Here is a 26,143-nt window from a genome sequence, read left to right on the forward strand (position 1 = left end):
ACCTCACACTGGTCAGATGGCCATCATCAAAAAATCTACAAACAATAAATGCTGGAGAGGGTGTGGAGAAAAGGGAACCCTCTTGTTGGTGGGAATGTAAATTGATACAGCCACTATGGAAGACAATATGGAGAATACTTAAAAAACTAGGAATAAAACTACCATATGACCCAGCAATCCCACTACTAGGCATATACCCTGATAAAATGATAATTGAAAAAGACACACATACCCCATTGCATTGGGGTTCCTTGCAGCGCTATTTGCAAAAGCTAGGACATGGAAGCAACCTAGATATCCATCGACAGATGAGTGAATAAAGAAACTGTGGTATATATATACAATGGAATTCTACTCAGCCATCACAACAAATGCATTTGAGTCAGTTCTAGTGAGGTGGATGAACATAGAACCTATTATACAGAGTGAAGTCAGAAAGAGAAAAATGAATATTGTATATTAATACGTATATATGGAATTTGAAAGCAGTACTGATAAACCTGTTTGCAGGGCAGCAGTGGAAACACATGGGGATTCCCTGGTGGCTCAGACAGTAAAGAATCCACCTGCAATGCAGGAGACCTGGTTTTGATCCCTAGGTTGGGAAGATCCCCTGGAGAAGGGCATGGCAACCCACTCCAGTATTCCTGCCTGGAGAAAACCCACAGACAGAGGAGCCTGGTGGGCTACAGTTCATGGGGTCTCAAAGAGTCAGACATGACTGAGTGACTAAGCACAATGGAGACACAGATATAGAGAAAAGACTTATGGACACAGGGTCAGGGGGAGGAAGGAGAGGGTGGGATGTACGGATAGAGTGGCATGGAAGCATATACATTACCATATATAAAATAGATAGTGGGAATTTGCTGTGTGACTCAGGGAACTCAACGTAGGGCTCTGTAACAACCTAGAGGGCTGGGATGGGGAGGTGAGAGAGAGCTTAAAGAGGGAGGGGACATATGTATACTTATGGCTGATTCATGTTGATGTTTGGCAGAAATGAACACAATATTGTAGAGCAATTATCCTTCAATTAAAAATAAATAAATTTAATTATAGAAAAATGGTATATTCCAAAGTTGCTAAGAGAGAGTGGATCTTAAAAGTTCTCATCACAAGAAAAAAAATTATAACCATGTGTAGTATCAGATGTGACCTACACTTCTTGTGGTGATCATTTCACAATGTATACAAACATGGAATCGTTATGTTGTACACCTGAAACTAATACATCAGTTTTAACTTTGAAAAAAGGAATGGATAATGTTGATCATACCAGACCACCTGACCTGCCTCTTGAGAAACCTGTATGCAGTTCAGGAAGCAACAGTTAGAACTGGACATGGAACAACAGACTGGTTCCCAATAGGAAAAGGAGTACATCAAGGCTGTATATTGTCACCCTGCTTATTTAACTTCTATGCAGAGTACATCATGAGAAACGCTGGACTGGAAGAAACACAACCTGGAATCAAGATTGCTGGGAGAAATATCAGTCACCTCAGATATGCAGATGACACCACCCTTATGGCAGAAAGTGAAGAGGAACTAAAAAGCCTCTTGATGAAAGTGAAAGAGGAGAGTGAAGAAGTTGGCTTAAAGCTCAACATTCAGAAAACGAAGATCATGGCATCCGGTCCCGTCACTTCATGGGAAATAGATGGGGAAACAGTGGAAACAGTGTCAGACTTTATTTTTCTGGGCTCCAAAATCACTGCAGATGGTGACTGCAGCCATGAAATTAAAAGACGCTTACTCCTTGGAAGAAAAGTTATGACCAACCTAGATAACATATTGAAAAACAGAGACATTACTTTGCCAACAAAGGTTCGTCTAGTCAAGGCTATGGTTTTTCCAGTGGTCATGTATGGATGTGAGAATTGGACTGTGAAGAAGGCTGAGCACTGAAGAATTGATGCTTTTGAACTGTGGTGTTGGAGAAGACTCTTGAGAGTCCCTTGGACTGCAAGGAGATCCAACCAGTCCATTCTGAAGGAGATCAGCCCTGGGATTTCTTTGGAAGGAATGATGCTAAAGCTGAAACTCCAGTACTTTGGCCACCTCATGCGAAGAGTTGACTCATTGGAAAAGACTCTGATGCTGGGAGGGATTGGGGGCAGGAGGAGAAGGGGACAACAGAGGATGAGATGGCGATGGCATCACTGACTCGATGGACGTTGAGTCTGGGTGAACTCTGGGAGTTGGTGATGGACAGGGAGGCCTGGCATGCTGGGATTCATGGGGTTGCAAAGAGTTGGACACGACTGAGCAACTGAACTGAACTGAACTGACTAGACGGACCTTTGTTGGCAAAGTAATGTCTCTGCTTTTTAATATGCTGTCTAGGTTGGTCATAACTTTCCTTCCAAGGAGTAAGCGTCTTTTAATTTCATGGCTGCAATCACCATCTGCAGTGATTTTGGAGCCCAGAAAAATAAAGTCAGCCACTGTTTCCCCATCTATTTGCCATGAAGTGATGGGACCAGATGTCATGATCTTAGTTTTCTGAATGTTGAGCTTTAAGCCAACTTTTTCACTCTCCTCTTTCACTTTCATCAAGAGGATCTTTAGTTCTTCATTTTAGGATTTGAAATAGCTCAATTGGAATTCCATCACCTCCACTAACTTTGCTTGTAGTAATGCTTCCTAAGGCCACTTTACTTTACACTCCAGGATGCCTGGCTCTAGGTGAGTGACCACACCATCATGGTTATCCAATGTGTCATTGAGTCCCTGTACTATGAATAAAATAATGATTCCTGTATCATTAGCAGTTTACTTATTTCCATTTTTTCTGTTATAAATAACACTATGGTGAATATTTCTCTGATTCCAGTGTTGCCTTATTCTGTTTCATTTCCTTCTGAATATATTACCAGAAATAGGAATGTTGCATTAAACAAATGAACATTTTCAGATGTTAATTTCATACATACAATCTTTAATATAAATGGAATGTTACTCTACCTCATTCTCTTTAACAACTTCATAGTATTCCGTGGAAGAACTGTAATTCATGTAACATGTAATTCAGCTTGGGGTACAAACAAGTTCATAGCTCTTATTTCTCTAATTAATTAATCAACCCCCCTCAAATATTCCTATTAGCAAAAAGTTCATTTTCACCCTCTTGAGACCTCTTTACCCTCTCCCTCTAAATGTTAGGGATCTTATTCAGCCCAGAGGAAGCTACTACTGTTTCCAGGTACAACATTGAGAAACAAACGTAGAAATTCCAGCCAGTCTGCTTGCATTTGGTTGGTGCTACGTAGTGTGCTAGGTTTTCCCTAGTAGCTCAGCTGGTAAGGAATCTGCCTGCAGTGTGGGAGATCTGGGTTTGACCCCTGGGTTGGGAAGATCCCCTGGAGAAGGGAATGGCTACCCACTCCAGTATTCTGGCCTGGAGAATTCCATGGACTGTATTGTCCATGGGGTCGCAAAGAGTCAGACACGGCTGATTGAGGTTCACTTTCCTTTTCACGTCGTGTGCTATTGAATGCAAGCTCTGACACTATCTGACGGACGTATTCATCCACTGCTGCGGATGTAATTCACTTAACATTTCCTCTACTGATGGGTATTTATCAAATATTTGCAATCACAAATAATACTACAAAGAATATACTTGTATCTGTGCATATGTGTATTTCTGGTAGGAAAACTTACCATTGTGGATGTCTTCTCTGCCATCTGTTATGGGGCCATGGGTTCTTGGTGTTCACCATGAATCTGCCCTCAACAGCTTCTTCTCATACAGAAGCTTCAGTTGGAGACACAATTTTCTGATTTTTCAGGGCTGCTGTAAATTTGTTTATTGTTTCTTATTATTTCAATAGGATGTTGTGCGGGGTAGGAAAGATAAATACAGATTTTGATAAGCCATTTAAAACTAGAAACCTTTGCTATATACATTTCTAAAATAAATATTGCCAAATATTTGCCCAAAGAGTTTTACAAATTTTCACCTAGAAACGAAGAGTATTAAACCCCAACCTGATCAACACTAGGTATTAATATAATAATTTCCTATAATTTAGTAGAAAGAAGAAATATGTCTCAGTTTCCATTCCTTTGACTTTTAGTGGGGTTGGATAGTTCTACATATATTTATTAATTCATTTCATCCTTGGTAAATCATCCATTTCTGTGTTTTGCTTATTCACCTATGTGGTCTTAATATATTCCTTTATCATCTAAATAAGTTCTCCTATTTATTGCAGGTAATTCCCCAATCTATTATTTACCTTTTAATTAATTTTTGTCCTGGGTTCATGTACACATAGAATTTTAATTTTGAATGTAGTTAGGTTTTTCTTTTGTGCCTGTAACTTGGGCGACCCACTTCACCAGTTTGGGGTACAAATAAGTTCATAATTCTTATTTATCCAATGAATTTTTCAACTCCTCAAAGGTTCCTATTACCAAAAAGTTCAGTATCTCCCTCTTGAGACCTCTTTACCCTCTCCCTCCAAACCTTAAGGATCTTCTTCAGCCCAGAGGAAGTTGTTCTTGTTTCCAGGTACAAAGCTGAGAAAGAAACTTAGAAATTCTGGTCAGTCTGTGTTTGGTTGGTCTCCAGGATGTGCTACTGAATGCTAGCTTTGGCTCTGTCACATTTGTCTGCTGCTGTCGCAAAATCTTCTCTGCTGACATGGTCCCTGAACAGCCCTGATCCTAGGTTAAATATCTCCTGGTGCTCACACAGCCATTGCTCCCCAAAGCCCCATGCTATGCCAGCCTGGTGCTCTGTGATGATCTAGAGAGGTAGGATAGAAGTGGGGAGGGAGGCTCACGATGAAGGGGATATATATAATTATGACTGATTTGCATTATTGGATGGCAGAAACCAACACAACATTTTAAAGCAATTTTCCTCCAATTAAAAATTTTTTTAAAAAGAGAGAGAGAGACTTCTGGGAGCTCAGCTCAGAGCTTGGTGATGACCTAGATGGGTGAGATGGGAGTGGGATGGGAAGGAGGGCCAAAAGGGTGGGGATATATGTATACATATAACTGATTCACTTTGTTGTACAGCAGAAAGTAACACAACATTGTAAAGCAATTATACTCCAAAATAATAATCAAAATGCTGAAATTAAAAGAAGAAGCATCTGACTCAAGTCACGTGACAGGCCAGAACCAGCCATCACCTTCACAGGTACCCTCTGCTCCCCTGGAGTTCTTTACTTCCAGCAGATCTTGGTCAGGGCCACTCCCCAGGATTCCCTAAGTTTGGATCTTAGGAAGGAATGGAAGTCTTGGTCTCTGCCCTCTCAGAAGGATCTTGGGATCCTTATACAATTTCATACATTACTTTTTCAGCTCTGTGCATACCAAATGGCCTCAAGAAGAGAAGTACAGTTTTCATCAAGCCACAAAAGCTTTGGATGACTTTTCCTGGAGGTCAATGGGTGCCTGCTCTTACTGGTCAGGTTGCAGATACTAAAAGTCACTCTACCTATCTTTTAAATTATTTTTTCCTAGTTTTTATTTTTGCTTCATTTCATTTCAGCTATGTTAAGAGTAAGTATATTTGACACAGGGGATTAGGTGATTACAAGTCTTTGGAAGATCTAAGGGGCAGGCTCTAGGCTGAGCCCCTACAAATGATCCCTGAAACAATAGCACTGTATCAGGAAGCTGAGGGATCACAAAGCTAAGACTGTGGCTACTGGCCATAGGAACACATGGCCTCAGCTGTAATCTAGAGGTCAGGAAGCTGCCACCATAATGACTGGCTCCAGAGCCACACAGATCCTGCCTGTTTAGTCGCTAAGTCTTGTCCTACTGTTTTGAGGCCCCATGGACTGTAGCTTGTCAGGCTCCTCTGTCCTTGGGATTTCCCAGGCAGGAATACTGGAGTGCGTTGCCTTGCTCTCCTCCAGGGGATCGTCCTGACCCAGGTGAACTTGCATGTCCCACATTGGCAGGTGGATTCTTTACCACCGAGCCACGTGAGAGGGGATGCATCTGATTGGCCCCACTTAAATCATGACCAGAACCCTGGCCGCAAAGGGAATCTGGAAAATGTCACTTTTAGAGTTCTAGCTTCTGCAATGCAGTAAGACAGGCAAGAGGAGGAAGGACTAGATATTACACTCCAACCCACCATACCAGTTATTTATAATTACATGACAAAAAGAGGCTACACAGGTGATTCCCCTGCTAAGAAAGAAAGTGTGGCACAGTGACTGTCCCTATCTATAGACATAGAAACATCTGGAATAAATTTGAAAAGCCCACATAACCCAGCAATACTTACACATCTAAACTTAATGCCCTTCCCCTTAGATCTTTAAAATGTCCTATCAGAAGAGATGATTCTTGAGTGGAATATTAGATGTGCATGGCTCGGGGAGGAGGGAAGTATTCCGAGAGGAAAGAAGCGACTATGACCATAGTTGAGGCCCTGTCCCATGCCAGCCATGAATTTTGCCACTGGACGAGGGGGCAAAGCCTGTCCAGTGAAGCCTGCACCAGTCAATTCAAACCCAGAGAGCCCTATTCAGATGTGGGGCTCCCAATTTGATGATGAATTTGATACATTGGAGCTCATTCTGAAGACAGGGACAAGGATAATAAAGAGATTCAAAGCCATGTACCTGGGGAAAGGTAAAAGGAAATGAGAACATTTAGCCTGGAAAAAAGAAAACCAGGGCAGATGCTCTGTCTTTTGTTCATTCAATCACTAAGTGTTTACTGAGTCCTTTTTGTCCCAGGCATTCTGCTAAGCAGGTGCCATTCCTGCCAGAACTGGGCTTGCAGTTTAGTAACGGAGATGGGCCCACTGCAAAACAATGATAAATTATGGATTATAAATTATGCAAGTGCTACAAAGGAGGGATCCATAAGGTACAGAATGAGGAAGTGTGAAGCCTGCCTAGAGGAGTTATGGAATGCCGGAAGGGGCCGGAGTTCTTCTCAAGCTGATTCCTAAAGGAGTAATAAAAAAATTGCCAAATAGATACAGGTGGGAAGAAGGTGGCCTAGGATGAAGGAACAGTGTATATAAGGATGAAGAGATATAAGAGAGGACGGCTTAACTAGGGAAAGACATGCATTTCAGTATTAGTGGAGCAAAAGTGCAAAGAGAATGCCAAAGACTAAAACTGGACTAGAAGGTAGGGGCTGTGGCAGAGATGCCTCTGCGCTGTACAACCTGGTCCTGCTCTTTCCCGGGCACTCAGCCCTTCACGTCTCCCAGCTTCCCTTGCACTTAGGTGTGGCCTGAGTCTGGCCAATGGCATGGGAGTAGAAGTGACGTGCACTCCTGGAGGTCTGACCCACAAAACCCTTCCTCTCATGATCCTCCACGCATCCTCTGTCTGATGGCTGGAGGCAAAGAGGCCCAAAATGGGAGGATCCTGGGTCCCCCACGTGCAAGGCTCCCTGCCCAATACCCAGGCCCCAGGTCTGGGGACTTCTCTTTTATGCCAGCTAACTGAGCATTGATATATGGCATGCTATCTGTCTTGAGATGTTGAGAAGACTGTCTTTCAGAGAGAGGGATCCATCATAAATGACCCTTGAAGGCAAACCAGCTTGAACAGGTGAGAGTTACACAGAGGCAGCTTTCCACTCATCTCTTCCTTTATTATTTGTTACTCAAGTGTCATCTTTCTACCTCTCCCCCATTCCCCCTACTTCTCCAGAAAATTTAAGAAAACAAGGAAGCAGGCCATGCGGGGATCAGCATGTCCACACAATATGCTCCTTCTCTTCCTCTCCTTGCCACTCTCAGCAACGCTTTGGTTGTTTTTCATCTGGGAGTCCCTCACCTTCTGGTTGGATCTGCCCTTTTTGTATTAGCCTCCAATGAGCAGTGGGATAGAGAAATCACGTTTGCCTTTAGTGGCCTAGTTCTCCAATCTCCCATCCCTGCCAAGACTTCTGCAGGAACAGGTTTGATTGGCAGGTCGGGAATAATTAGAGGGGTGTAGTCTGCCAGGAGGAAAACACTGAACTGGATATGGAGCCTGGCCAGTCCTATAGCATCAAGCAAGACAGCAAGTGAGTTATCTCCCTTTTCCTCTTTTTCTTCCTCACTTTCTCAGAGGGGACCATTCTTGGGTCCATGACCCACAGGCTTTGTTTGTTCCTTAGGATCTGCCAGCCTTCTCTCTCCATGGCAATACAGGGGACATGGTATGCTCGAAGTCCATTTCCCAGTATCTGAGCTCACCAATCTAGAATCACCTAGGGCATTTGGGGGAGGGAGAGTCTTCACCATTGCAGGTCAGTCCAATTTGGGCTTTGACCCTCCCTGTCTGCCTGTCTCTCTCGCAGGTAGTGTGATGCGCGGGTTTGCGTATGGCGGTTCTCCAGAGGGTTGGTGTTGGTTTGAGCATGTGTGTGCACACATGCACATTCATACCACATGTCTCCCAAGGCCAAATAATTCTGAGACAGTTTAGTCTGAATCCAAATGAAGGAAAAGTTTTCCCTAACAGAGCATCACCCATAAAGGTTTCCCTGTCCACAGAACAGAACTCAGTAGACGGTATTACGCAGGGCAGCTTTGATTTGGAGTGGGATGTCCTCCCCTGAGGGCTCTCTGCACAGAGAAAGGAGTAGCAGCCCCTGCACCCACCCTGTCAAGGGGCCTGTGTCCCAGATCCTCCCGGTTCCACCACCTGGACAGTGGAGTTTGAAAAGGGAATAGCCCAGCTCTTCCTGCTGTTGGTGAGAAGAAACTGAGAGACTTCAGGCTTCAGTTGCTTTGCCTCTTTGCTCATTGACAGATGACACGGTTCAGTGCCCTTTCCAGGTGGGAAAGCTCGGGCGAAGAAGTTCACATCTCTCTCCTCATCATAGTCCAGCCACAGCAATCTTCTCCACCTTGGCTTCTGGTTATAAGGCCCTGAGCCACTCTGTAAGAAGCTATGGCCCAGGAGCCAGCAGTGGTCATGAGAAAGTCTACACTCATGTGCCAATCACCAGAGCTCTGCCCAGGAGTTAAAGACAGACTCGTAAGCCAGAACCCTAAGGGAGACTTCTAGGGGGTAAGTTACATGGATGTGTTCGCAGTGAGAAAATTTGATTTGTGCCCTTTCTATATGTGACACAGACTTCCTTAGTAACTCAGATGGTAAAGAATCTGCCTGCAATGCAGGAGACCTGGGTTCGATCCCTGGGCCAGAAAGATCCACTGAAGAAGGAATGGCTACTCACTCCAGTATTCTTGTCTAGAGAATTCCATGGACAGAGAAGCCTAGTGGGTAGGTACCCATGGGGTTACAAAGAGTGAGACAAGACTGAGCAACTAACAGTTTCACTATATGTTACACAGTAATAAAAAGTTAAAAAGTAGTCTTACAATATGGAAGCGAGCTAAGTGTCCATTTACAGATGAAGAGATAAAGATGTGTATGTATATATATATATCATATATCTATACACACAAGTGTGTGTGTGTTGGAATACTACTCAGCTGAAAAAAATAGTTTACTGCTTGTAACAACATGGATGGATTTGGAGGGTTTTATGCTAATGGCACCCCACTCCAGTACTCTTGCCTGGAAAATCCCATGGAAGGAGCAGCCTGGTAGGCTGTAGTCCACGGGGTCGCTAAGAGTCGGACACAACTGAGCGACTTCCCTTTCACTTTTCCCTTTCATGCATTGGAGAAGGAAATGGCAACCCACTCCAGTGTTCTTGCCTGGAGAATCCCAAGGATGGGGGAGCCTGGTGGGCTTCTGTCTATGGGGTCGCACAGAGTCGGACATGACTGAAGCGACTTAGCAGCAGCAGCAGCAGCATGCTAAGTGAAATAAGTCATATAGAGAAAGAAAAATACTGCATGATGTCACTTATATGTAGAATCTAAAAAATAAGACAAACTAGTGATTTTAACAGAAAAAGAAACAGATTCACAAATACAGACAGCAAACTAATGATTACCAGTGGGGAGAGGGCAGAGGGGAGGGGCAAGATAGGGGTAGGGGATTAAGAGGTACAAAGTACTGTGTATAAAATAAATAAGCTACAAGAATATATACAACACAGGGAATATAGCCAATATTTTATAATAATTGTGATTGGAATATTAAATGTTAGAAATTGTGAATCACTATTGTACACCTGAAACATATAATATTGCACATCAACTATACTTCAATAAAAGTATATATAATCTTACAAGTCATTAAAAATTTATGATAAATCAAGTTAATTAAAACAGTGGGGCATATGAATAATTGTAGGTAAGTAGAATTGAATAGGGAATTTAGAAATAGATCCACACATAAATAGATCTGAAATTAATATGTACTAAAGACGATAATTTAGTCTAAGACAATTCGGCTTACCTGGCAGAACTGGCTTTCTATCTAAGGAAAAAAAAACTAAAACTGAAACCCTAAGAGCACAAAAACAGATCCCTGCAAGATGAATAATTAAATTTTTTAAGTGAAACATTTCTTACATAACCCTGTGTGCAAAACTTCCTAAGCCAAGTAGGGAACAAAAAGTGATGAAAGATTTAGCTCCCTAAAAGTTTAAAACTTTTACACTGTAAAGGAGTTCATACTGGGGAAAACATTTACAGTAGTTTTGACACTGCAAGTGTTAATATGCCTAACTGGTAATATTCAAAGAGACTGATAAGAAAAGCACAAAGTAATGAGTAGGAAAAGTGTATAAAATTAAGGAGTGGTCATTCAAATAAGAGGAGATTTTTTTAAAAACATCACCATGGCCCCCCAGGGTCAGAGACCCAGATGCAGGCTTGGCCATAGCCTGGAGCTCATGTTGGCTGGTCCCAGAGGGACTACTTACTAGGAATATTTTGGGGAATTGTTTATCATTCATACTTCCTACCAAATCCCTATCTTCTCTGTCTTTCTACTTAGGAAGTTCATAAACACTAATCTCTATATCTCTTTCCAACTTGACCTAAATTGGCATCCTCCCACCTCTGAGAGTTACTGGTGAAACTGAAATTCTCTCAGTCATGTCCGACTGTATGTGACCCCGTGGACTTACAGCCCATGGAATTCTCCAGGCCAGAATACTGGAGTGGGTAGGCTTTCCCTTCTCCAGAGGATCTTCCCAACCCAGGGATCAAACTCAGGTCTCCCACATTGTAGGCAGAATCTTTACCAGCTGAGCCACAGGGAAAGCCCAAGAGTTACTGGTTCGGTTCAGTTCAGTCACTCAGTTGTGTCCGACTCTTTGCGACCCCATGGACTGCAGCACGCCAGACCTCCCTGTCCATCACTAACTCCCAGAGTTTATCCAAACCCATGTCTATTGAGTCACTGATGCCATCCAACCATCTCATCCTCTGTCATCCCCTTCTCCTCCTGCCCTCAATCTTTCCCAGCATCAGGGTCTTTTCAAATGAGTCAGATCTTCACATCAGGTGGCCAAAGTATTGGAGTTTCAGCTTCAACATCAGTCCTTCCAATGAACACTCAGGACTAATCTCCTTTAGGATGGACTGGTTGGATCTCCTTGCAGTCCAAGGGACTCTCAAAAGTCTTCTCCTCCAATTATCTTTCTTTGGACAAATCATCCTCCTTTATGATGATAACCTGTGAAAAAAAAAAAACGGAAAAGTTGCCCTGTGGGCTCAGTCTCCTCAAGGTGTCTTATTTAAACTCAATCCAATATGCAAAACCTATGTGGAAAGGAATGTAAACCTTTATTGAAGTGTTTGGGAAATCCCAAGGGAATAAATTTCATTCATAATATATAAAATACTCAAAACTCCTCTTTACCTTGAGAGTCCCTTGGACTTCAAGGAGGTCAAACCAGTCAATCCTAAAGGAAATCAATCCTGAGTTTTCATTGGAAGGACTGATGGAGAAGCTGAATCTCCAATACTTTGGCCACCTGATGTAAAGAACTGACTCATTAAAAAAGGCTGATGATACTAGGAAAGATTGAAGGCAGGAGGAGAAAGGAATGACAGAGGACAAGATGGTTGGAGGGCATCACTGACTCAAAGGACATGAGTTTGAGCAAGCTCCAGAAGATGGTGAAGAATAGGGAAGCCTGGCATGCTGCAGTCCATGGGGTCGCAAAGAGTGAGACACAACTGAGCGACTGAACAACAACCTCTTTCCCATTTCCACCTCTCCCAGTGTCTCATGCATATGGCAGCCACCTCGTCTCCTCCTCTTTGCAGTCTCTCCAGAATGCTTTTCAAGTACCTTTCATGCCAGCTCTTGAATTTCTCCTCTTCTCCTTTCATTGTCTAAGTATATTCAGGTCAGGTCATATCTATTCAAATAGAATGGTGTCTCCCGATTTACCTTTTACTCTCCAGTCCAGATGAGCTGGTAGACACAGATTAGCAGAAAGCAGAAGAGGGGGAAAGCTATAAATAGTGTATGTTTCCCTATTATGCAATATGTTTTCCTATTGCACACACACACACGAATGTAAAGTTGCTCTTTTGTAACCTGTTTTCTGAGAGAGCATGGCTTATCTGTATCCAGTCTGTTCTAGAGCTTTCCCTGATGAGTAATCTGGCCACAAGCAGTTTTCAACCCTTCAGCCCTCAGGGACCAGTGGATGAAATGGGAAACAATCTCCATCTCCACTTCTTGTGGGGAGCTGGAAGCCCCAGGGTTTCTTGGGGAAGCCTGCCTACCCCATCCACAGGGTGCAAAGTGATAAAGATTCAGCTGGAAGAGCCATCCCAGGCCACTCTCGCGGCCAGAGAAATCAGTGCATGTAACAGATAGAAATACAACTCATCAAGATACAAACCCTGTTTCCTTGGTTTTGCTCCCTCTGCCCAAGATGATATTGACAAATCATGTAGGTCAATTTTTAGAAAAGTTTAACGGAACGCCACAAAGACACCCAAAGAATTACTTGAGAATTAGCAAACCCAGAATATGAAATAGGAGCCATATATATTGTGGCATGCAGTTGACTTGAGTGTGTGTGAGTGTGTGTGAACTATTAAGAATAGGAGGCATATTTGGATGTAAATTTCCCATTCTGCTCACTAAGCCCACAGGATTCTACCAGGCGCTCTCCCATGGTTTCCATGAAGTGTTGCCCCACCTGCCAAAGGCCTGCTGTCACCATTGCTGTATTACCTGCAAATGGCCTTTAAATAAATATATATATATATATGGTTTCTTTTTTTTTTTTTTTTGGTTGTTCTGGATCTTTGTTGCTGCCTCTGGGCTTTCTATAGTTACAGTGAAAAGGGGCTACTCTTTAGTTGCGGTGCACAGGCTTCTCATCGCAGTGGCTTCTCTCGCTGTGGAGCACAGGCTCTAGGCACACAGGATTCAGCAGTAAAGGCTCAAGGGCTCTAGAGCGGGGATCAGTAGCTGTGGCACATGGTCTTTGGTCTTCGGTTGCTCTGCAGCATGTGGGATCATCCCAGACCAGGGATCGAACCTGTGTCCCCTACATTGGCAGGTAGATTCTTAACCCCTGGGCCACCAGGGAAGTCCTCCTCAGGGCTCTTTTGCCCATTTTAGAATGTTCTCATTGAAGTGATTAAGTATCCTGAATAAATCCTGGTGCAATTGTTAAGCCCCCCAAAACCAGAAGTTGCCTCGTCCCATCCTTGCTGTATCCTCACCCTGGCCCAGTCAAACCCAACCGGCAGCATGAATAGGCCAGGTCTCTAGATTTGACCCAGGAGACGGAGCAGCTCCATAATGCTCCCCAAGCCTCCCTGTGCAATGTAGGTTGACAGATTTCAAATCTCACTGTTACATTTGTTTGTGTCCTGTGAGATTTGCCTTAATTTGGTCTCAACGTCTTTGGTCTCCTTTTATCCCATTACTTCACATCCGTCCCTTGGACAGCTTGAGCAAGCCTCCCCCTTTCTGCTACTCTGAGTTAGATGGCTCTATGGTCCTGAGACCCATCCCTCACAGGTTAGCTCCTTCTGGTCCACCTGTTATCCTAGCGCCTTGCCTCTCCTTATCACCATCTGGCCTGAAACTTTACTTCCTTTCAATGGCCTGCGTTCTCACCTGGATCTCTTCCAGACTGCTGATGTCTTTCCAGCAAGGAGAAACAAACCCCACAGAGGCTTCTGCCTTTCCTAACAAGCATGTTCACAGTCAGCGGGCTGGAGGCCTGCTGCCTAGGGATCTCGGAACACCTCCCAAATGCCAGTAGAGATCAAATACAGATGGAGAGAAATCCCAGTGAACCATATAGACCAATGAGTCTTCCCAACACACAGGCCGTGATGCCCCGTCCCTCCTGCGAGTGGTGAGTCAGGAAATAGAACGTGGAGTCCGAAAAGCTGGGGTGACATGGAAATGGGGCCATGGCACAGGGCATGTGTTCCTTGCAGAGCAAGAACTACACTGGGCATGGAAGAATGGTGAGGGCAGGGTGCCCTGGCTCTCCCCAAAATAGCTGTGTGACCTTGGCTGAGCCACTTTGCTTTTCTGAGCTTTATGTTTTCTGTGAAATAAGAGAAGTGAAAAAACTGCCGTGTCTGAACATCAAACAAGATGCACACAGGAAAACTCTGTCAGAAGTAACGAATGTTGTTTTGAAAGGCAGAAAGGGAAAGAGAGTTGAGTCCAAGGTGAACCAAGCCTTTAAAACGCTTGCTGACCTCCACAGTCATCTCTCTGAAGCAGAGAGAACAGGCCCATAATCGGGAATCCTGACCCCAAGAGCCACAGAGACAAGTGTCATCTGCATAAAACAGCCCACGCTCTGCATGCAAAGCAGCTTCCCCATTAGATCTGCCATCCCACAGTCTAAAATGTGCTGAACACTGGAGTGGAGCTTTATGAAGACACAAGATTCCAATGCCCTTAAATGGTCTGTCATTTTAAGAAGAAAACAAAATATACCTACTTGACCCCAGTGTGGCAACAATACAGTTACCTGAGAACAGATAGGAAGGTCAGATAGAAGTGTGCAGCACGGAGGCCCTCCTTGGGGTGGTGAGAGACCCCTTTCCTTTTTGTTTGGGTTGGACCTCAGATGTAGAATGTTAAGTTAATTATACTCATCAGTATTACTTCTCAGATAGTCCACAATATGATTCATCATTGGTCTGGGCAAGGCCCTTCTTCTCTATTATTTTTTTTTCTCTTTTATTCTTATTCCTGTTTTCATTCTCCTCCTTCCACAGTCAGCCATTCTAACATGTTTAATGCATATACATTTTGGGGTATGTATTTTGGATTTTGTTTTATTGAGGTAAAATTGACAGATAACAGTGTATTGATTTCAGGTATATCACATAGTAATTTCATATTTGTATACATTGCAAAATGATCACCACAATAAGTCTACTTATCACCTGTGACCAGTGGCCAAAAAATGTTTTTCTTGTGATGAGAACTCTTAAGGTCTACTCTCCTGGAAACTTTCAAGTACAATAGAGTTTTATTATAGTCACCATGCTGTGCATTATTTCTCCATGACTTATTTACTTATTTTATAACTGGAAGTTTGTACCTTTTGACCTTCTTCACCCATTTCTCCCTCCTCCACTCCCTACCTCTGGCAACCACCAACCTGTTCTCTGTATCTATGAACTTGGGTGAGGGGGTTGTTGTTTTTGTTTCGGTATGTGTTCTTTTTTTTAAAGCATAGTTTGGTGATTGTGGGATCTTTTCTTTTTTCAGTTTGATTTGTTTATTTTTGGCTATGCTGGGCCTTCATTGCTGCTCAGGCTCTTCTCTAGTTGGGGTGAGCAGGGGCTGCTCTGGAGTTTCGGTGTGCAGGCTTCTCACTGTGGTGGCTTCTCGTATGGGGCTCAGGCTCTAGGGCCTGAGGGCTTCAGTAGTTTTGGCAGATGGGCTTAGTTGCCCCACGACATGTGGGTTCTTCCTGGACCAGGTGTCGAACTTGTGTCCCATGCTTTGGCAGGAGGATTCTTAACCCGGTTGCTGGACCTGTGCTTGTATTTTAAATTTATATAAGCAGTGTTATACATCTTTATACGTCTAATTCTGTTTGTGTGTGTGTTTTTTTTTTAACCTAGCCCTCTGCTAACATTTATCCCTGTCACTCTGTGTTACTCTGGTCCGATTGGTCCTTGCTCTCAGCAGTTGCATTATCCTCTGAGGTGTATGTCTACCTGACTTTATACTCTCCAGTGATGATCACTGAGCTTGCTTCCAGTTCTCTGCCACCATAAAAAACACAGGGATGAACATCTTCACACGTGGCACCATATGGATATATTGAGAAATTTGGGGGACACAGACCCAGGAGCAGAGTTGCTGTCTCATGGGGTCTGAACTTAATATGACCAAGTAGTGGTAAGTCTCTCCCTCAACGGCTGTTATAACTACACCCTACCAGCAGTGCCCCTAAATCCCCACCAATTTTTGCTAGTCTACCAGTGTAGAGGGATAGCTCACTATGGTTTCCATTTGCATTTCCTAGATTATGTTGAGTTTGGGCATCTCTTCATTTTCTTGTTAGCCTTTTGATTCTGTTTTATAAACTGCCTGTTTACTATCGTTATTATATTGAGGTTCTCTTTTCCCTTGATGATTTGCTGAGTTTCCCTGTATCTCTCAGAGAGGCCCCTACTCAAACAGCACACACCTCTCTGCTGCTGTGGTACTTCCTCTGGGACAAAGGGACCAATCTGACCACCAAGTCTTCCCACCCTCATCCTGGGAATCAGGGCTTGGTAATGGCCATAAGCACAATCAGAGTAAAAGGAGCCCCTTTGTCTGATTCCCTCCGCCAGCCATGCCAGAGCATTGATGTCTGAGGAGACAGGGAACAAGGGGAAAAAAACTGCTCTTCTTAGGAGCTGCTAACCTGCTGTGTCAATTTCATGAGTTAATAAATGACTGGAGAAGGCTTAATTGCATCAGAAGAAATTGAGATCAGCCGGTGCTTAGGCCCTGCTCAATTAACTTGTGCTCCAAAGGGGGCCAAGCAGGGTGCAGGGGGCAGCTGATCGTTAATTACATGGGCTGGTGCCAGCTGCGGCAGGAGCTTCCTGTCACTGCTGGTCCAGGCGGTGAGGGAGATGACCCGCCTCTGGGTGCTGAAGTCACTGAGGGCAGGGGTCCTTCCGAGAGAGCACAGACCCCTGGCCTTATGGGGACTGGGAAACCCATTTCCAGCAGATTCTATCAGGGAGGCTATTTTTTTTTTTAAAGTAGAGTTGCTTTACAATGTTGTGTTAGTTTCTGCTCTTCAGCCAAGTGAATCAGCTATACGTGTACATACATCCCTTCCTTTTTGGATTTCCTTCCCACTTAAGTCACCACAGAGCACCGAGTAGAGTTCCCTGTGCTGTATACAGTAGGTTCTCATTAGGTATCTTTTATATCCATGGTAGTGTGTGTGTGTCCATCCTAATCTCCCAATTCATCCCACCCTCCTTTCCCCCTTGGTATCCATACATTTGTTCTCTGTGTTTGTGTCTCTTTTTCTGCTTTGTAAATGAGATCAGATCAGGGTGGCTTTTATGTTCCCCCAGCTTTCACTAGAAGAATGGACTTAAGGTTCCCCACCTTGACCTCTATTGGCTCCATCCCACCCAGAGACACCGTGTTACCTTTGGTTCTCCCCGCACTCCCCTCGTCCTCCTTTTGGCCTGTGTGCCCTGAGGACACAGAATCCAGATTCAGCCTTGTTATGGGCAGCAGATGATGCCACAGGCTCCACAAGGTCACCCACCTCCCCTGCTGCCTCCAGCCTGAAATCCTCCCAAAGACCTTCATTCCTACATCTTTTCCCAAAAGTACCAGATGGCAAGATTCAAACCTGTTAAAGATGCAGATTCTGGGTCCCTCCTCTGGAGATGCTGCTTCAGGAGATCTGGAGTCTCTGCCTTAATGTGTGGCTCAGGTGGATTGTTACTGTCAAGCCAATGTGAGAAATCCAGCTTTAGGGACACCTTAGCTCCTGGTGAGATAAGAGCAGATGTGCTGGGAGGAGAGACAGCAGGGGCCAGGAGGCTCTGTTCCCAGTGCCTCTCCAGTCCCATCTCTATCTTGCTGTGTGTGGTTAAGTAAGTCACTTGTCCTCTCTGAACTTGATTTCTTCTTCTAGAGAAGTAAAGATGTTGGGACAAATTTTTTAGAGTTCTTCCATTTCCACGGACCATTTTTCTATAAAGTAACTGGTTAAGCAAGCATGTTGTACGATTTATGCCCTAAAAGCAACTTTGATTTTTTTTCTTCAAATATCCCTTTACTTTTTATTTTATTTTTATCTTTTTGGTATAACTTTCCATTTATTTAGGCATCTTTAAGTCTTTCCGTAAAATTTTAAAGATTTCTAAAAAAAATCCCTATATTGTTGTTCAGTTGCTCAATTGTGTCCAACTCTTTGCAATCCCCACGGACTGCAGTACGCCAGGCTTCCCTGTCTTTCAGCATCTCCTGGAGCTTGCTCAAAGTCATGTCCACTGAGTCAGTGATGCCATCCAACCATCTCATCCTCTGTCATCTCCTATATAGCTCGTATTTTATGTATGTGTGCTCTCGGTTGTGTCTGACTCTTTAAGACCCTCATGGACTGTAACTTGCTAGGCTCTTCTGTCCATGGAATTTCCCAGTCAAGAATATTGGAATGGGTTGCCATTTTCTACTCCAGGGGATCATATACACCTAAGACTTAATGCTGCTGCTGCTGCTAAGTCGATTCAGTCGTGTCCGACTCTGTGCAACCCCATAGACGGCAACCCACCAGGGTACCCCGTCCCTGGGGTTCTCCAGGCAAGAACACTGGAGTGGGTTGCCATTTCCTTCTCCAATGCATGAAAGGGAAAAGCGAAAGTGAAGTCGCTCAGTCGTGTCTGACTCTTAGCGACCCCATGGACTGCAGCCTACCAGGCTCCTCCGTCCATGGGATTTTCCAGGCAAGAGTACTGGAGTGGGGTGCCATTGTCTTCTCTGATAGGACTTAATAATTTTCTCATTATTTTATATGATGTCTTTAAAATTACGTTTTCTGTGTTGCTAGTGAAAAGTGATAGTAAGATGACTTAGAGCGTTTCTTCTTTTTCTGTTCTTGGAATGCTTTGTGTGAGATAGGATGGTTTCTTTATTAAGTGTTTGGTAGGTGTTTCTGGTGAAGCTCTCTGGGCCTACGTGTTTTATTTTTTCCTTCTTTATTTTGAAAGTCAACTTCTGATGATTTGATTTCTTCACATTATAAGATCTTTCAAGTAATTTATTTCTTCTTGAGGAAATACTGGTAGGTTACATTATTCCATAAATGTATTCATTTCATCTGTATTTTTAGATTGGCATAAAGTTGTTTTTAATACCCTTTAGTTTCCTTATGTTTGCAGCGTATGTGGTAATATTCCATTTTCATCTCTCCTAGTCTGTAACTTGTGTTTTGTCTCCCTTTCATGGATCAAAATCTAGGAGGTCTATCACTTTATTTTTTAAAAACTTTCTGTTGGCATATTGTTGATTTACAGTGTTCTGTTCCTGCCGTACAGCAAAGCGAATCGGTTATTTGTTGTTGTTATTGTTGAGTCACTAAGTCGTGTCCAACTCTTTGCAACGCCTTGGACTACAGCATACGAGACTCCCCTGAGGATAGCGAAGGACAGGGAAGCCTGCAGTTTGCAAAGAGTTGGACACAATTTTGTGACTGAATAACAACAGCAACATGTCCATTGAGTTGGTGATACTATCCAACCATCTCATTTTCTGTCGCCCCCTTCTTTTTGCCTTCAGTCTTTCCCAGCATAGGGGCTTTAGATTCTTTTCGCATATAGTTCATTACAGAGTGTTAAGTTGAGTTCCCTATGCTATACAGCATGTTCTTATTAGCTATCTATTTTATATATAGGAGTGTATATATGTCAATCCCAATTTCCAGTTTATCCTCCCCTCCACATCCCCTAGTAACAATAAATTTGTTTTCTACATTTGTGACTCCACTTCTGTTTTGTAATTAAATTCATTTGTATGTACTCTTTTAAAAAAATTATATATATAAAATGACATGGTATGGTATTTGTCTTTCTGTGTCTAGCTTACCACACTCTATGACAATCTCTACGTCTATCTATGTTGCTGCAAGTGGCATTATTTTGTTCTTTTCTGTGGCTGAGTAAGGGCTTCCCAGGTTACTTAGTGGTAAAGAATCCGCCTGCCAAGCAGAAGACATGGGTTCAATCAGGAAGATCCCCTGGAGAAGGAAATGGAAACTCACTCCAGTATTTTTGGCTAGGAAACCCTATGGACAGAGGAGCCTGGTGGACTCCACAGAGTCTCACAGAGTCAGACACGACTTAGTGACTAAATAACAACAACAAATGACTGAATCATATTCCATTATCTATGCACCACATCTTCTCTATCCACTCCTCTGCTGATGGACACTCAGGTTGCTTCCATGGCTTGGCTATTGTGCATAGTGCTGCTGGGAACATAGCAGTGCATGTATCTTTTTGAATTATGTCTTTTCTCTGGGTATATGCCCAGGGGTGGGATTGCTGGGTCATACGGTAGTTCTGTTTTTAGATTTTTAATACTCTCCATATTAATTTTCCATAATGGCTATATGAATTCACATTCCTACCAACAGTGTAGGAGGGTTCCCATTTCTCCACACCCTCTCCAGCATTTCTCATTTGTAGATTTTTTTGATAATGGCCATTCTAATTTATGTGAGATGATAGTTTTGATTGTAGTTTTGATTTGCATTTCTCTGATAATTAGGATGTTGAACATCTTTCCATGTGATTTTCAGCCTCCTTGAATATCTTCTTTAGAGAAATGTATATTTAGATCTTCTTCCCATTTTTCAAAATTTTATTTATTTTTAATTGGAGGATAATTGCTTTATAATATTTGTGTTGGTTTCTACCATATATAAATACTTTTTGATTGTGTTGTTTTTTTGATACTGAGTTGCATGAGCTGTTTGTATATTTTGGAGATTAATCCCTGTTGGTCAATTCATTTGCAGATATTTTCTCCTGTTCTGTGGGTTGTCTTTTCATTTTGTTTATGGTTTCCTTTGCTGTGCAAAAGCTTTTAAATTTAATTAGATCCCATTTATTTATTTTTGCTTATTTTCATTACTCTAGGAAGTGGATCAAAAAAGATCTTGCTGCGATTTATGTCAAAGAGCGTTCTGCCTATGTTTCCCTCTAAGAGCTTTATAGCCCCAGCCTTACATTTAGATCTTTAATCTATTTTGAGTTTATTTTGTTTATGGTATTAGAGAGTATCCTAATTTCATTCTTTTATTTGTATTGGCCAGTTTTCCCAGCACCACTTGTTGAAGAGACTGTTTTCTCTCCACTGTATAGTCTTGACTCCTTCATCATAGATTAGGTGACCGTAGGTGCACGGGTTTATCTCTGAACTTTCTATTCTGTCTCATTGATCTAATTTCTGTTTTTGTGCCAGCATCATACTGTTGATTACTGTAGTTTATAGTATAGCCTGAAATCTGGAAGGCTGATTCCTCCAGCTCCATTTTTCTTTCTTAAGATTATTTTGGGTATTTGGGGTCTTCTATTGTGTTTCCATACAAACTGTAAAATTTTTTGTTCTAATTCTGTGAAAAATGCTATAGGTAATTTGATAGGGATTGCACTGAATCTGTTGATTGCTTTGGTATAGTATAGTCATTTTCACAGTATTAATCCATCCAATTCCAGAACATGGTATATTTCTACATTTGTTTGTGTCATCTTTTATTTCTTTCATCAGTGTCTTAGAGTTTCCAGAGTACAGTCTTTTGTCTCCTCAGGTAGCTCTATTCCTAGGTATTTTATTCTTTCTGATGCCTGGTAAATGGAATTGTCTCTTGAATTTCTCTTTCTGATCTTTCATTTTTCGTGTATAGACATGCAGTAGATTTCTGTGTATTAAGTTTGTAACCTGCAACTTTACCGAATTCATAGATGAGCTCTAGTAGTTTTCTTGTAGCATCTTTAGGATTTTCTATATATAGTATCACATCATCTGCAAACAGTGACAGTTTACTTCTTTTCCAATTTGAATTTATTTTTTTTCTTTTTCTTCTCTGATTACTGTCTCTAGGACTTCCAAAACCATGTTGAATAAAAGTGGTGGGAGTGGATATCCTTGTCTTGTTCCTAATCTTAGAGGAAATGCTTTCAGTTTTTCACCCTTGAGAATGTTAGCTATGGGTTTGTCATATATAGCTTTTACTATGTTGAGTTATGTTCCCTCTGTGCCCACTTTCTGGAGAATTTTTATCATAAATGGGTGTTGAAAGTCAAAACCTTTCTACATATACTGAGATGATTGTATGGTTTTTATTCTTCAGTTTGTTAATGTCATGTATTACTCTAATTGATACATGTATATTGATGAATCCTTGCATCCTTGGGATAAATTCCACTTGATCATGGTGTACGATCAAGTACCCTTTAGTTTAAAATGTATTCAGTGGGAGAAATCTGCCCCTGCCCCTAGAGTAAAACTTATGCCAGGCCCATTGCTTTTTCATTCCCTCCTAGGTGATAGTCTCGTAGTCACTCTAAGTTATAGATACAGTTTCAACTCAGAAATTAGAGTGTCAGTCATGAGTGATAATCAAAATACTCCCCACCCAACAGCATTACTCTTCTCCTATTCTCCAGTTTGGATCTGCTGCAACTGGGGCATTGGGCAAAATCCCTTGCTGTCTACATTCCCCCCACTCTTACCCTCCCTCCCACTATCCTCAAGAGCTGCTGCGAAATAGAGAATTCTTACTGGTTAGAGAGCAGAGAGTAGCTTTAGACTGGTTCCTGCTTTTGTGAATGCTTTCTGGGGCTCTTCTGAGGTTCCCTGATGGTTCCTTAACCCAGGCAAACACATCATCTCTATTCCTGGCCTTTTGGGCAACTCCTTGCTCAGCCCCTGGGGCATCTGGAGGCCTGGCCTCCTCAACTGGGGTCTTCTCACGCCTCCAGGTGGCACTATTGAGCAGGACTCAAGACAACGAGCCCTGCCAGTTCCATGGCCCTCCCGCCTCTTTTGCTGGTTGGAGTGAGAGATTCACGGCTCAGCAACAGCTCTTGCCAAGGAAATCTTCCTCACCAAATCTTCACCAGATTATTGACCCATCTCTCTTTTACAAAGCACTCATGAATCCTGACTCAATGAACATGAATCTGAGCAAACTCCAGGAGACAGTGAAGGACAGGGAAGCCTGGTGTGCTGCAGTCCATGGGGTCACAAAGAGTCTGGCATGACTTAGCGACTGAACAACAGCATGAATCCTGAAGCAGATTTGCATCCTCATGTATATTTCCCCACACATGGCCAGGGAGGAGGGACCTTTTCCAAATTCACTTTAGTCTTCTGATGTCAACCCATTGGCATCTCAGTCAACACTTAGGTGGGAAGAGTCCCACTCTGACATCCAGCTACATATGACATACATTTTCATATGAGTGAAAACATCTTTTAGAAGAGAAAGCCTGAGTGTCCAGAACATCCAAGGCAGGCACTGAAGACATTGTTAAGGCCTAGATCTAGAAGGAAGTGGAGGTGGGGATGGAGCACCTCTGCAGGTGACCAACTGCCTTCTCAACTTCTCTGGGAGCTCTGTTCCTGAGACCTGCTGAACTCAGATGGGTACAGTCCTTGAGGCCTGAAAATGTCTGTGCTTTGACCTCCAGCTTCCTGCTGAGCCAGAGATCCTGAGGTTGTCAGCCCTGTCCCTGTGGAAGGTGGCTCAGCACATCCCATTCATGGTTAGGTTCCCTCCCTAGTGAAAACACACACCCAGTGGAGCAGGTTCTCCTCGGGACAGTGAGCAGCAGCCCAGCATCACCATCGGGGGCACCCTTCCTCTCCCCACCGCCCCCAACACCCCATTCCTAGGTTGGGCCCAGATGCTCCTCTAAATAAGGTTGAGTGGATAAAGAATTTTGGCTTGAAGGGATGCCCAATAATTTGCCTACACTGGATTCCTCGGTGGATCTCACTTCCTCCACCTCCATCAGCATGAACTTATCCATCCAAGTGTCTGGTTGGCACGTTGGCCTGAGGAGTCAGGGTATTGGAGTAAGAGAAAGGTGTGAGCAGCTCTGGGCACTGGAAATACAGTTCCAGGAAAGAATGGGGTAAGGGGATGGGAAAGAAGTATATGGGGCCAGAGTGAGAGGGATCAGCTATGCAGCCAAAAGGGACACGTCCACCAGGGGACAGGGCAGCATGCTCCAGCAGGAGCATGAAAGAGGAGCCGGACTTCCTTCCACCATTGAGCCTCGCTTCCCAGAGCAGGAGGTTGCTCTTGTCCTGATGCCGCGTTGGGCAGAGGGTTCCAGGCAGTGACACTGAGGGAAGGAAACAAGGACAGGATAGGATGTGGCCTTAGAGGTCTGAGCCTAGGTTCTCAGGCTGGGGGGACCTCAGACCAAGGCAGTCATGGAGGTCAGGAAACAAGCCTCTTGGGGGTGTCCACTCCAGAGTCCTGGGGTCACAGCCAGATGCCAGAGTGCACCCATCCGTCCTCTCAGCCTCCCCCACCAGCTCTCACTGACCTTCTTCCCCTCCCTTCTCTGGCAGGAACTGATGCCCTTGGCCATGATGCGCCCCCAGCTGCTGTCCGCTCAGGCACAGCCGGCGTGACTGGGCTGTCACTGATCCAGCTGTTCACGTAAGTGTGAGGCACGGAAGAAGGTACCTGGATCCTGGGTGAAGAGAGGTGCTGGTAGAGAGGGAGCTCCAGAAAGTCCTGGTCACAGAGGGTGGGCCCGGGGCTCTGCAGTTGGCAACAGCCTTTGTTCTCTTTGGCTGTTCTCAGCCCCTGAGTTGGTCCCCACTGAATCCATTCTGTCCAGGCCCTGCGAGGGTACATAGGGACCTTCTTCTCAAAGCCTCGGAAATTAATCAGGTAAGAGATGCGGCAGAAACTCCATAGCACTGGCCCTTCAGTCCTGAGTTCAGTCCTGACTCAGACATTTGCTATTATGACTTTAGGCAAATCATCATGATGCTGTTAAAGTGCTGCACTCAATATGGCAGCAAATTTGGAAAACTCAGCAGTGGCCACAGGACTGGAAAACGTCAGTTTTCATTCCAATCCCAAAGAAGGGCAATACCAAAGAATGTTCAAACTACACACAATTTCACTCATTTCACACAGTGTCATGCTCAAAATCCTTCAAGCTAGGCTCCAATGGTATGTGAACTAAGAACTAGATGTACAAGCTGGATTTAGAAAAGGCAGAGGAACTGGACATCAAATTGCCAACATTTGTTGGATCATAGAAAAAGCAAGGGAATTGCAGAAAAACATCTGCTTCGTTGACTACACTAAAGCCTTTGTGTGGATCACAACCAACTGTGGAAAATTCTTAAAGAGATGGGAACACCAGACCACCTTACCTGCCTTCTGAGAAACCTGTATGCAGGTCAAGAAGCAACAGTTACAACCAGACAAGGAACAACGGACTGGTTCAAAATTGGTCAAGGAATACGTCAAGGCTGTATATTGTCACCCTGTTTATTTAACTTATACACGTAGTACATCATGAGAAATGCCAGGTTAGATAAAGGACAAGCTAGAATCAAGGTTGTCGGGAGAAATATCAATAACCTCAGATATGCAGATGACACCACCCTTATGGCAGAAAGTGAAGAGGAACAAAAGAACCTCTTGATGAAGGTGAAAGAGGAGAATGAAAAAGCTGGCTTAAAATTCAACATTCCAAAGATAAAGATCATGGCATCTGGTCCCATCACTTCATAGCAAATAGGGGAAAAATAGAAACAGTGACAGACTTTATTTTCTTGGGTTCCAAATTGACCTTGGACAGTAACTGCAGCCATGAAATTAAAAGACACTTGCTCCTTATAGGAAAAGCTATGACCAACCTAGACAGCATATTAAACAGCAGAGACATCACTTTGCCAACAAAGGTCCATATAGTCAAAGCTATGGTTTTTCCAGTAGTCATGTTTAGATGTGAGAGTTAGACCATAAAGAAGGCTGAGCACCGAAGAACTGATGCTTTCACACTGTGGTGTTGGAGAAGACTTGAGAGTCCCTTGGAAAGCAAGATCAAACCTGCAAACCTAAAGGAAATTAACCCTGAGTATTCATTGAAAGAGCTGACGCTGAAGCTGAAGCTCCAATACTTCGTCCACCTGATTCAAAGAGCCTACTTATTGGAAAAGACCCTGATGCTGGGTAAGACTGAAGGCAGAAGAAGAGGTGATAGAGGATGAGATGGTTGAATGGCATCACTGACTCCATGGACATGAGTCTGAGCCAA

General features: G+C 43.5%; 1 protein-coding gene across 5 annotated transcripts in view; it reads left to right on the forward strand.

Annotated features, from left to right (window-relative positions):
- The window catches only part of LOC109570775 (protein FAM163A), a 97,389-nt gene that overhangs the window by 62,196 nt on the left and 9,050 nt on the right, over positions 1–26,143 (forward strand). For all 5 annotated transcript variants that reach the window (XM_070768522.1, XM_070768521.1, XM_070768520.1 and 2 more), the window contains exon 2: positions 24,432–24,522. The gene's annotated coding sequence lies outside the window, so the exon portion shown is untranslated. The remainder of the gene's footprint in view (positions 1–24,431; positions 24,523–26,143) is intronic.

The sequence above is a fragment of the Bos indicus genome, chromosome 16, assembly GCF_029378745.1.
Source record: "Bos indicus isolate NIAB-ARS_2022 breed Sahiwal x Tharparkar chromosome 16, NIAB-ARS_B.indTharparkar_mat_pri_1.0, whole genome shotgun sequence".
NCBI classification, from domain to species: domain Eukaryota; kingdom Metazoa; phylum Chordata; class Mammalia; order Artiodactyla; family Bovidae; genus Bos; species Bos indicus.